This window comes from Oncorhynchus tshawytscha, linkage group LG24 (assembly GCF_018296145.1).
Source record: "Oncorhynchus tshawytscha isolate Ot180627B linkage group LG24, Otsh_v2.0, whole genome shotgun sequence".
NCBI lineage: Eukaryota > Metazoa > Chordata > Actinopteri > Salmoniformes > Salmonidae > Oncorhynchus > Oncorhynchus tshawytscha.
The window spans coordinates 6,405,320-6,419,301 of NC_056452.1; the positions used below are offsets into that span (position 1 = coordinate 6,405,320).

Consider the following 13,982-nt stretch of genomic DNA (forward strand, 5'->3'; position numbering starts at 1 on the left):
TCTGTCTGTCTTGGCTGTGTATAGGCTACTTGCGGTAGGCCAATAAAACATAAGGACTTCTCCTTAGTGTGAGGGTCTCTCAGGTGGGTGTCTTGGGTGTAGGGTTGGGGCCATTCCATCATGACAGGACAATATATAAATAAACTACATTTGTAATTTATCTTAAAATGTATATCCCATATCTGCACAACATTGAAAACTCTCTGTCACAACTCCTGCTCGCAGACACACATGGGCTCGGGCATTTGCAACCATTTTCCCTTTTCACTCACTAACTCACCACACTCTTCCACCACACTCATCACACTCTTCCCCCCCCACACTTATCTCTACCATGTTGATTCCTACCTAATTTCGGACTTGTGTACTTTTGTGTTCCAGCTCCTTATGCTTGAAGATGTATCATTTCAATAATTGTCTTTTCTCCCAATGCTATCTTGGGCTGGGTATTTGTGACAATGATCTAAAAGGGATGCAGAAGCGCACCAGCACCCCATTTTATGTTTATTCCATGGCCAAGCATCCCTCTAGCTACCCCTTATTCCACCTTTTATGTCCCAAGGTCCCTCCACTTCTGACACGTTGGAACTCACCATCTTATCTTTATAAACCCACCCTACCTTCACCCATTTTTTCAATGCTTCTTCCTTCACTTGGTCTTCTCCTGATTTGATCACATCTAGACTCAGAAACACATTTAAAAGTTTTGTGGTGTGCTGTTTTTGATACATTTTTTTCCCACCTGTGTAATGCTGTCCTGCTTATTCTGGGGTTTAGACTGAATGCATTCTGAACCCCAAAGCCATGCTTAGCTGCGTTTAGGCATGGCTTCCTTTTTTAGTGTTTCTCTCATTCTACCGGAGTTTACCTAGTATTTTATATTAAACCTACATTACGCATCCAGTTGTTTCTCCATTTGTAACTCAGCCATCAAAAATCACAATATGCTGTATTACATATTATTATTTTAATTTTGTTACATACTGTACCCCCCCAACCCAAGGATAGACAAACATACCAACCAAACATTAACAGAAAAAAAAGTTTTAAAAATCCTCACATTTCCAATCATAAAATATATAAAAGTCGCAGATAATGCAGATTACGGTTCGACTATAGCCAATATTCACATAAAAAACTAGAGAATATACAGATTTAGAGTTTCAATGTGTCACGCCCTGGTCGAAGTATTTTGTGTTTATCTTCATTTATTTGGTCAGGCCAGGGTGTGGCATGGGTTTTTGTATGTGGTGTGTATGTATTGGGATTGTAGCTTAGTGGGGTGTTCTAGTTAAGTCTATGGCTGTCTGAAGTGGTTCTCAATCAGAGGCAGGTGTTTATCGTTGTCTCTGATTGGGAACCATATTTAGGCAGCCATATTCTTTGAGTGTTTCGTGGGTGATTGTCCTTAGTGTCCTTGTTCCTGTCTCTGTGTTAGTTTACACAAGTATAGGCTGTTTCGGTTTTCATTACGTTCTTTGTTTTGTAGTGTTTATAATTGATTTGTGTTTTACGTTTGTTTATTAAACATGGATCGAAATCTACACGCTGCATTTTGGTCCGACTCTCCTTCACCACAAGAGAACCGTTACACAATGCTTCTCCAATATCCCCGGTTTGCAAAAACTCACAAAACAGTTCCCAAATATCATGAAATTCTGGGGCTTTCTTTTTCACTATATAAGTCAAATTTTGAAGAGCCAGGCTTGACGTTAATTATTTTAACCAATGACCAAGTGAGGGGGAACTGACATACTTACAGTGTAGAGCAATTGAACCTCTAGCTTGTAATAGACAGAAGTCAACCATTTTATTTTCTCTCCTATGTAAAGAGATATTCTCTGGGTAAAGATTTAGGATGCAAAGTTTAGGGATTAGTGGTATTTGGGTAATCTCAGAGATACACCGCAGTACTCAGCACATTCCCACAGGCAATGATACAAGGTGCCTAAATGTGTGTTACATTTAACACACAGGTCTGGGATATTAGGGTCAAATTTCTGGAGCTTAACAGGGGTGATACATGTTCTCATTATCCAATTGTATTGCAACAATCTCAGGCGTGTGTTTGTCTGTATCTGAGCTCTAGGGCATATCATACCCCAGTCCTCTGCTGAAATAGTGTCAGAGTTGTCTTTACGAGTAGCTACCATTTTCCCATATAATGATGTAATTTGACCTCTCCCACAACACACATTAACAGAGAGCATTTCTAAAGTGGTCAAAGGAGGTTGTAGGGTAGATTGTTTTAGACTGAAAATAAAGCTTCTCAATTGTAAGTCTTTGAAAAAAATATTTTGTGGTAAGTTAAATCTTCCCTTAAGTTCTTTAAATGGCATGAGCCCTTTTTCATTGTGAAAGTCTATTGCTTTAACAATACCTTTTCTTGCCTATTCTTCAAACACCAAGTCATTTTTACCAGGTGTGAAATTGTCATTGTCTCAAATTGGTGTAAAACTGGATAATACAGGGAATTCGCCCAGATATTGCTGTACTTCGTGCCATATAGATAAGGTATTTTTAAAAGAAAGAGTCCTGAACTGGCCGGACAACCTTGTCTCGTGCCCCAAAAACGTTTAAAAGGTTATGAAATCAATTTGTTAATGGCAACTTATATAATATCTTAATCCATTTACAGAAGTAGTTTCCAAACCCAAATCTGTTAAAGTAACTACAAATAAATAAGACTTCTCTGCATCAAGTGAGAGTATGGCAGTAACAGGGGACGCTTCACAGGGTAGCCTAGTGGATAGAGCGTTGGACTAGTAACCAAAAGTTTGCAAGTTCAAATCCCCGAGCTGACAAGGTACAAATCTGTTGTTCTGCTCCTGAACAGGCAGTTAACCCACTGTTCCTAGGCTGTCATTGAAAATAAGAATTTGTCCTTTAACTGACTTGCCTAGTTAAATAAAGGTTAAAAAAACAACAACATTATGTTTAATACTCTCTTCACATTGTGAAAACCATGACGGATTTTCATCCGCTTTACCTCCCTTCATATTGAAAATAGCACCAGATATTTCAACACCATCCAATTCCTTTTCCAGATCCAATTTTATGTCTTCTGAAATAGAGGGAAAATCAAGACTGATGTCTGAGTAGTTAAGTTCTCAGGAGATTCAGAGTTTTCAAGTGAGTTGTAGTAGGAAGCAAATGTTTGGTTTATTTCTACAAGATACATTGATAACTGTCCTTGTAAATTATGAATTGCATTAATGGATCTGTCTGAATTCAATTGCTTAATGAGCCAGGCCAGCAATTTACCAGGTTTTTCACCTTGATCACAGAAGGCCTCGTTCAGCTGTTTGCAGCCTTTGAGGTGAAAAGCTTCCCTCTCAAATCTTCTGATTTTGCTGTCCATCTCTCTCATTTTCAGATTTATTGATTTGAAACTGGTAAAACGTATCATTTAACCCCTAACATATGCATTAAAAGCCTCCCATCTGGTACTTGCTGACGTTTGGTCAGTGTTCAATGTAAAATAAACATCTATTTGCACTCCAACACCATCAAGAGGATCCTTTTAGTAGTTTTGTATCCCTATAGAATAATGACACAGTGGAATGGTCACTCAGAACAATACTATCATATCCACTTCCTGCTACAGTGGGAAGCAATGAGCGAGAAACTAGAAGTAGTCAATACGAGAATATGATTTAAATGTCGACAAGTAACATGAATACTCGGGTTCTGAGTCCTCCAAGGTTCACATAGATTTAAGTCCTTAATGAAATGCTGTAATTTCTTTCTACTCTGCAATCTAGATTAGGACTTTACCAGGACGGGATGCTATCAATAGAATTAAATTCACAAAGAACTTGGGATTATCATCATCAAATCACATTTGTCACATGCGCCGAATACAATAGGTGTAGACCTTACTGCAGTTCAAGAAATAGAGTTAAGAAAATATTTGCTAAATAAAAAGTAACACAATAAAATAATATTAACGAGGCTATATACAGGGGGTACTGGTACCAAGTCAATGTGCGGGAGTACAGGTTAGTCGAGGTCATTTGTACATGTAGGTTGGGGTAAAGTGACTATGCATAGATAATAAACAGCGAGTAGCAGCAGTGTAAAAACAAAAGGGGTGGGGTTGGAGTGCCAATGTAAATACTCCTGGTGGCCATTTGATTCATTGTTCAGCAGTCTTATGGCTTAGGGGTAGAAGCTGTTAAGGAGCCTTTTGGACCTAGACTTGGTGCTCCGGTACCGCTTGCCATGCAGTAGCAGAGAGAACAGTCTATGACTTGCGTGACAAGAGTCTAACAATTTTTGGGGCCTTCCTCTGGATGGCAGGAAGTTTGGCCCCAGTGATGTACTGGGCTGTACGCACTACCCTCTGTAGCGCCTTACGGTTGGATGCCAAGCAGTTGCCATACCAGGCGGTGATGCAACCCATCTTTATGCTCTCAATGGTGCAGCTGTAAAACGTTTTGAGGATCGGGGGACCCATGCCAAATATTTTCAGTCTCCTGAGGGGGAAAAGGAATTGCCGTGCCCTCTTCACGACTTTTCTTAGAGTGTTTGGACCATGATAGTTTGTTGGTGATGTGGACACCAAGGAACTTGAAACTCTCGACCCGCTCCACTAAATCCCTGTCGATGTGAATGGGGCCATGATCGGTCCTGGTAATCCGTCCGGCGCCGCGGCTTTGTGAATGTTGACCTGTTTAAAGGTCTTGCTCACATTGGCTATGGAGTGCGTGATCATACCGTCGTCCGGAACAGCTGGTGCTCTAATGCATGCTTCAGTGTTGCTTGCCTTGAAACGAGTATAAAAGGCATTTAGCCCGTCTGGTAGGCTCGTGTCACTGGGCAGCTCAAGGCTGGGTTTCCCTTTGTAGTCCGTAATAGTTTGCAAGCCCTGCCACTTCCATTGAGCATCAAAGCCGGTGTAGTAGGATTCAATCTTAATCCAGTTTTGACACTTTGCCTGTTTGATCGTTCGTCTGAGGGCATAGCAGGATTTCTTATAAGCATCCGGATTAGTGTCCCGCTCCTTGAAAGCGGCAGCTCTAGCCTTTAGCTTGGTGCAGATGTTGCCGGTAATTCATGGCTTCTGGTTGGGTCACTGTGGGGACAACATCGTTGATGCACTTATTGATGAAGCCGGTGACTGAGCTGGTATACTCCTCAATGCCATTTGATGAGTCCCAAAACATATTCCAATCTGTGCTAGCAAAACAGTCTTGTAGCGTAGCATCTGTGTCATCTGACCACTTCCATATTGAGTGAGTCACTGATACTTCCTGCTTTAGTTTTTGCTTGTAAGCAGGAATCAGGAGGAAATAATTATGGTCAGATTTGCCAAATGGAGGGCGAGGAAGAGCTTTGACTGTGTGTGGTGTAAATATGGTCTAGATTTTTTTTTGTCTCTGGTTGCACGTGACATGCTGGTAGAAATGAGGTAAAACGGATTTAAGTTTGCCTGCATTAAAGTCCCCGGCCACTAGGACCACCGCATCTGGATGAGCATTTTCTTGTTTGCTTGTGGCCTTACACAGCTCGTTGAGCGCGGTCTTAGTGCCTGCATCGGTTTGTGGTGGTAAATAGATGGCTACGAAAAATATAGATGAAAACTCACTTGGTAGGTAGTGTGGCCTACAGTTTATCATGAGGTACTCTACATCAGCCGAGCAATACCTCAACACTTCCTTAATATTAGACATTGTGCACCAGCTGTTATTGACAAATAGACACACAACATCATCCCTCGTCTCACTGGATGTAGCAGTCCTGTCCTGCCGATGCACAGAAAACCCAGCCAACTGTATATTATCTGTTTCGTCGTTCAGCCACGACTCTGTGAAACATAAGATAGTCTCAAACGGAGCTCATCCAATTTATTCTCCAGTGATTTCACATTGGCCAATAGCACATACGGTAGAGGCGGGTTACCCACTCACCGCCGAATTCTCACTAGGCACCCCGATCTCCGCCCCCTGTACCTCTGTCTTTTCTTCACGCGAACAACGAGGATTCGGACTCATTAAAGACAACATCTTTGTCCAGTTTGAGGTGAGTAATTGCAGTTCTGATATCCAGAAGCTCTTTTCGGTCATGAGAGATGGTAGCAGCAACATTATGTACAAAATAAGTTACAAACAATGCAAAAAAAACACAAAATAACACAGTTGGTTTGGAGCACATAAAACGTCAGCCATCCCCTCTGGTGCCATTATAATGACATCCATTAGGACCATAAACATTAACCAAATGAATACGCTCATTCAAAAGAGCTCCCTGTATCAAAATGTATCTATGAGCTGTATCAGCTATTATCAGAATATTATCCACTTGAAACGGAACAGATTTCTGAATGAAACACCACGAGAATGAGTGTAGAAACAGGATGCTATAACTTGCCCTTGCTATGTCCTGCGTACTTTTAAGTAGTTAATCCTTCAACAAGTGAGTTTCTTGTAGGAACACTAGATGAATGAGGTTGTTTGAGCTTATTAATAACCTGTTTAAGCTTGGATAGCTAACAAACTCCACGGACATTCCACGAAGTAAGTATCAGTATTTTGAAGTAATTTAACTAAATATGCAGACATAGAATAAGCTATAGCATAAAGGCATATCTAAACTATGTTTAGTAACCACAAGGACAACATTCATATTTTGTAGTGAGGAAAATAAGTAAAGGTCTGTTTGAACAAACAAACATATACAGTTGAAGTCAGAAGTTTACATACAGTTAGGTTGGAGTCATTAAAACTAGTTTTTCAACCACTCCACAAATGTCTTGTTAACGAACTATAGTTTTGGCAAGTCGGTTAGGACATCTACTTTGTGCATTACACAGGTAATTTTTCACAGACAGAATATTTCACTGTATCACAATTCCAGTGGGTCAGAAGTTTACCTACACTAAGTTGACTGTGCCTTTAAACAGTTTGGAAAATTAATCCCAGAAAATGATGTCATGGCTTTAGAAGCTTCTGATAGGCTAATTGATATCATTTGAGTCAATTGGAGGTGTACCTGTGGATGTATTTCAAGACCTACCTTCAAACTCAGTGCCTCTTTGCTTGACATCATGGGAAAATCAAAAGAAATCAGCCAAGACCTCAGATTTAAAAATTGTAGACCTCCACAAGTCTGGTTCATCCTTGGGAACAATTTCCAAACGCCTGAAGGTACCACGTTCATCTGTACAAACAACAGTACGCAAGTATAAACACCATGGGACCACGCAGCCGTCATAACGCTCATGAAGGAGACACGTTCTGTCTCCTAGAGATGAACATACTTTCGTGCGAAAAGTGCAAATCAATCCCAGAACAACAGCAAAGGACCTTGTGAAGACGCTGGAGGAAACAGGTACAAAAGTATCTTTATCCATAGTAAAACGAGTCCTATATCGACATAACCTGAAAGGCCGCTCAGCAAGGAAGAAGCCACTGATCCAAAACCGCCATAAAAAAAGCCAGTTTGCAACTGCACATGGGGACAAAGATTGTACGTTTTTGGAGAAATGTCCTCTGGTCTGATGAAACAAAAATAGAACTGTTTGGCCATAATGACCATCATTATGATTGGAGGAAAAAGGGAGATGCTTGCAAGCAGAAGAACACAATCCCAACCATCAAGCACGGCGGTGGCAGCATCATGTTGTGGGGGTGCTTTGCTGCAGGAGGGACTGGTTTACTTAACAAAACAGATGGCAACATGAGGAGGAAAATTATGTGGATTTTTATTGAAGCAAGATCTCAAGACATCGGTCAGGAAGTTAAAGCTTGGTCGCAAATGGCTCTTCCAAATGGATGACCCCAAGCATACTTCCAAAGTTGTGGCAAAAAGGACAACAAAGTCAAGGTATTGGAGTGGCCATTACAAAGCCCTGACCTCAATCCTATCGAAAATGTTAAGTTAAGTTAAGAACAAATTCTTATTTACAATGACAGCCTACCCCAGCCAAACCCGGAAGACGCTGGGCCAATTGTGCGCCACCCTATGGGACTCCCAATCACGGCCGGATGTGGTACAGCCGGGATTCAAACCAGGGCGTCTGTAGTGATGCCTCAAGCACTGAGATGCAGTGCCACTCAGGAGCCTCAAGTGTGTGTCTCGGTTAGCGTGAACATGGTATACCATGATAAGTTTATAAACCCAAAAAACTATTAAAGATCCGAAATGAACAGGTTACGTGAGAAAAATAGGTACCATTGAATATGTGCTACATTAACCAAAGGCCCTTTGCACATGAGGTCCGGCTTGCACGTGAGTCTCGATTATTTTACTCCAAGGATATGATCGAAACTTAAGTCTTCATATAAAATAGTCCCGATGCTTCTCGGTCGTGCAGGATGAATGCATAAGGTCCCGCTGTGTTAAGGCTTGCACACTGGCTAAATAAGGTAACCTTAGTCGTTTTGAGTCTGTTGACATGGAGCTAAACATACTCGCCGGCATTTTACAGTGTTTTATGTTATCCAATGGAAGAGAATTATCAACATAACAAAAATAAACATGACGTCAAATGTTCAATGGACAGCTATCTAGCCTGAAATACAGAAGAAACTGAGCTAACTGATGAGCACATACAGGCTACAAATAATATAAGGACATTTTGAGTGGGCTAGCTCACCTATTATTCACTTAACTGTTATGCAAGCTACAGTACTACAGTAGCAGCTAATACATTAGCTAATGTTAGTTAGCTTGCCAACAGTCACATAATCCAAGGTGGTTTAATTCTCCATAGTCCAGAGTGGTGGTAAACTTCAAAGTGGCAACATTACTAGGAAGAATTCACGTTGTATGCCACAGATGAACACCTTGGCTTGAGAGGGAGATTCAAACACGTGTGACCGTCCATTGTAAGTCAGAGGTAGTTTAGCTGGGAAGGCTATTCCATAGGCAATGTTGAGGGACCGGAGCTGGCGTTGAACCCCTTCGTAACCTTTTCTTTTTCGGTGCAGGTCCACGGATAGGTCAGGGAATAACATGATTTCTTGGTACCCATACATCATCTTGCCCTTGGCCCTGGCTTGAGAAACTTAATGATAAGGACTCGAGTAGAGGGTGGTTTCTCGTGCCAGTAGGAGCCAGAAGCCTATGGTCTCTCAATGTGCAGGGGGTCTGGAAAGGCATCCGGCCCCAAAGCTATCTCCCGAGAAATGCAACTGCATCACCATTTTCTACTTTTTCGAGTAGATTTAACCAGTCTCAAATTAGACCTCCTGTGGTTGTTCTCGAGCGAGCTTGGTTTTGAAATAAGGTCTGCCATCTGTTTTCAAACTTTTTGCTCGTTGTTTTGACAGTGACGACAGTATCTTCCACCATGCTAATGCGTTGCTCTGCTTCGTCCAAGTGTGTGAAGTGGGCTTGAAGGTCACGTTTAACCTCACTAATCCCTGTTAGGACACCTTTGAGTTTGGTGGAAAAGTCTGCCCTCATGGCAGGCATTGCTTCCAAAACCCCTTGGTTCTGGTTCTGGTTTAGGTCGTCGACATCATTGGTTGCCATGTCGGACTCGTGGTGTGAGCAGCTAGCTGAGCTTGCAACTAGGTTAGTAGAGCTGGCTTTCCTGGCCTAGCCTTGACCAAGTTGTCGATAAAATATGTTCTTCTTGTTTTAGGAGGACTATGTTTAAGTCGATTCAAAATGGATGTACATACACTTGAAATTGTCCAAGAAAATTGTTGTTCGTGTTATGAGGATTTAAAATAAGAGATTAAAATAATTTAAAACAAGTTTGCTGAAGTTGGTAGGAGCAATAAAAACAAGTCCGCTCAGTTCAACGCCATAACCACGCAGCCTGTTTTACATTTTGTGTTATTTGTGCTGGTCTAATTCTTAAAATAGAAGAGCAGAAGAGTCTGTGCCATCTCAGGTAGTAATAATAGTTGGTGCTATTGGTTGGTGCTCTAAGATGTCACAGGTTTGTGGCATTGATTAATGAATAAATAATGTAATATTTACTTAGAGTCAGATGTTTATATGTTATGTCATGTATAAAAGGCATGTGTATGCATTGTTTACTATTTTGATTTATTTCTAACAATGTAATTGATGGAGTGCAGGTGTTTGATATGATTAATGGGTGACTAGGTGTATTCTTGTCAAATAAATATGCTTATTCATGATTCATGATTATGGATACATTCTGCAATGAGTTAATCTGGTTTTTGATCAGATACAGAACATGTCAACAAGTTAGTTCTGAATTGCTTTATTCCGCAGAGCATTCTGACACCATTAATTAAAATGCATTTATATTTTTGTTCAGTGTAACATGTAAAGTGTTGGTCCCATGTTTCATGAGCTGAAAAAAAATAAATGTACCATACCATTTTCTCAAATTTTGTGCACAAATTTGTTTTAATCCCTGTTAGTGAGCATTTTCCTTTGCCAAGATAATCCATCCACCTGACAGGTGTGGCATATCAAGAAGCTGATTAAACAGTCTAATCCCTACATATGTGCATCTTGTGCTGGGGAAAATAAAAGGCCACTTTAAAATGTGCAGTTTTGTCACACAACACAATGCCACAGATGTCTAAAGTTTTGAGGGAGCGTCCAATTGGCATGCTTACTGCAGGAACGTCCACCAGAGCTGTTGCCAGAGAATGTAATGTTAATTTCTCTACCATAGGCTGCCTGCAACATCGTTTTTCTAGAATTTGGCAGCACGTCCAACTGGCCTCACAACCGCAGACCACGTGAGCCCAGGACCTCCACATCTGGCTTCTTCACCTGAGGGATTGTGTAAGGGGGAGGGGTAATAAAGCCCTATTGTGTGGGAAAAAATCATTCTGATTAACTGGGCCTGGCTGCCAAGTGGGTGGGCCTATGCCCTCCAAGGCCCACCCATGGCTGCACTCCTGCCCATTCATGTGAAATCAATAGACTTCAATAGACTTATTTCCTTATATGAACTCAGTAAAAACGTTGAAATCGTTGCATTTTGCATTGATATTTTTGTTCATATTGATTTAAACTCATTCATATCGTTGGCCCAAATTACTAGAGATTAAATATAGACCTCCACCAGCTGAAGGAGAAGAGGATCAGGTAAAATAAGGGTATGTTGATATTATAGCCTAGTATTCATGGTACATTGTAAATATCGGTCTGCTACTAGGATAGTATTCTGTAAAAGACAAGAGCAAATGCATAAATAAGACAACAAATATTAGTTAAATAAAATATGGAACAGTAAATGAAAATGTTCAATAAATATTTTGTTTTGGATCAAGGTACAGTGGGGCAAAAAAGTATTTTGTCAGCCACCAATTGTGCAAGTTCTCCCACTTAAAAAGATGAGAGAGGCCTGTAATTTTCATCGTAGTTACACTTCAACTATGACAGACAAAATGAAAAAAGAAAATCCAGAAAATCACAATGTAGGATTTTTAATGAATTTATTTGCAAATTATGGTGGAAAATAAGTATCTGGTCACCTACAAACAAGCAAGATTTTGGCTCTCACAGACCTGTAACTTCTTCTTTAAGAGGCTCCTCTGTCCTCCACTCGTTACCTTTATTAATGGCACCTGTTTGAACTTGTTATCAGTATAAAAGACACCTGTCCACAACCTCAAACAGTCACACTCCAAACTCCACTATGGCCAAGACCAAAGAGCTGTCAAAGGACACCAGAAACAAAATTGTAGACCTGCACCATTCTGGGAAGACTGAATCTGCAATAGGTAAGCAGCTTGGTTTGAAGAAATCAACTGTGGAAGCAATTATTAGGAAATGGAAGACATACAAGACCACTGATAATCTCCCTCGATCTGGGGCTCCACGCAAGATCTCACCACGTGGGGTCAAAATGATCACAAGAACGATGAGCAAAAATCCCAGAACCACACGGGGGGACCTAGTGAATGACCTGCAGAGAGCTGGGACCAAAGTAACAAAGCCTACCATCAGTAACACACTACGCCGCCAGGGACTCAAATCCTGCAGTGCCAGACGTGTCCCCCTGCTTAAGCCAGTACATGTCCAGGCCCTTCTGAAGTTTGCTAGAAAGCATTTGGATGATCCAGAAGAAGATTGGGAGAATGTCATATGGTCAGATGAAACCAAAATATAACTTTTTGGTAAAAACTCAACTCGTCGTGTTTGGAGGACAAAGAATGCTGAGTTGCATCCAAAGAACACCATACCTACTGTGAAGCATGGGGGTGGAAAATCATGCTTTGGGGCTGTTTTTCTGCAAAGAGACCAGGACGACTGATCCGTGTAAAGGAAATAATGAATGGGGACATGTATCGTGAGATTTTGAGTGAAAACCTCCTTCAATCAGCAAGGGCATTGAAGATGAAACGTGGCTGGGTCTTTCAGGATGACAATGACCCCAAACACATCTTCCGGGCAACGAAGGAGTTACTTAGTAAGAAGCATTTCAAGGTCCTGGAGTGGCCTAGCCAGTCTCCAGATCTCAACCCCATAGAACATCTTTGGAGGGAGTTGAAAGTCCATGTTGCCCATCAACAGCCCCAAAACATCACTGCTCTAGAGGAGATCTGCATGGAGGAATGGGCCAAAATACCAGCAACAGTGTGTGAAAACCTTGTGAAGACTTACAGAAAACATTTGACCTCTTGTCATTGCCAACAAAGGGTATATAACAAAGTATTGAGATAAACTTTTGTTATTGACCAAATACTTATTTTCCACCATAATTTGAAAATAAATTCATTAAAAATCCTACAATGTGATTTTCTGGATTTTTTTTCTCATTTTGTCTGTCATAGTTGAAGTGTACCTATGATGAAAATTACAGGCCTCTCATATTTTTAAGTGGGAGAACTTGCACAATTGGTGGCTGACTAAATACTTTTTGCCCCACTGTAGCTAATAGCTAGCTGATAGCCAGGAAAACATGCAAAATCGCCAGTGTATCAAATACTTGTTCTCCCCACTGTAGTAACCAAAAAAGTATAAAACAAATCAAAATATATTTTATATTTGAGATTCTTCAAAGTAGCCACCCTTTGCCTTGATGACAGCTTTGCACACTCTTGGCATTCTCTCAACCAGCTTCATGAGGTCACCTGGAATGCATATCAATTAACAGGGGTGCCTTGTTAAAAGTTAATTTGAGGAATTTCTTTCCTTAATGCGTTTGAGCCAATCAGTTATGTTGTGACAAGGTAGGGGTGGTATACAGAAGATATTTGGTAAAGTACCAAATCCATATTATGGCAAGAACAGCTCTAATAAGCAAAGTGAAAGACAGTCCATTACTTCAAGGCATGAAGGGCAGTCAATGCAGAAAATTTCAAGAACTTTGAAAGTGCAAGTCGCAAAAACCAAGTGCTTTGATGAAACTGTCTCTCCCGAGGACTGTCACAGAAAAGTAAGACCCAGATTTACCTCTGCTGCAGAGGATACGTTCATTAGAGTAACCAGCCTCAGAAATTGCAGCCCAAATAAATGCTTCACAGAGTTCAAGTCACAGACACATTTCAACGTCAACTGTTCAGAGGAGACGATGTTAATCAGGCCTTCATGGTCGTATTGCTGCAAAGAAACCACTACTAAAGGACACCAATAAGAAGTAGAGACTTGCTTGGACCAAGAAACACAAGCAATAGACATTATCCCAGTGGAAATCTGTCTTTTAAGTCTGATGAGTCCAAATTTGAGATTTTTGGTCCCAACCGCTGTCTTTGTGAGATGCAGAGTAGGTGAATGGATGAGGCATGGAAGAGGGTGTGGGGGTGCTTTGCTGGTGACACTGTCTGTGATTTATTTAGAAATCAAGGCACACATAACCAGCATGGCTACCACAGCATTCTGCAGTGATACGCTATACCAGCTGATTTGCACTTAGTGGGACTATCATTTTTTTTTCAACAGGACAATGACCCAACACACCTCCAAACTGTATTAGGGCTATTTGACCAAGATGTAGAGTGATGGAGTGCTGCATCAGATGACATGGTCTCCACAATCACCTGACCTCAACCCAATTAAGATGAGTTGGACCGCAGAGTGAAGGAAAAGCAGTCAAC

At 41.0% G+C, this 13,982-nt stretch overlaps 1 protein-coding gene across 2 annotated transcripts in view; it reads right to left on the reverse strand.

Moving 5' to 3' along the window:
* Positions 1–13,982, reverse strand: part of plxdc1 (plexin domain containing 1) — a 91,588-nt gene that overhangs the window by 26,476 nt on the left and 51,130 nt on the right. The gene's annotated exons all lie outside the window — the stretch shown is intronic.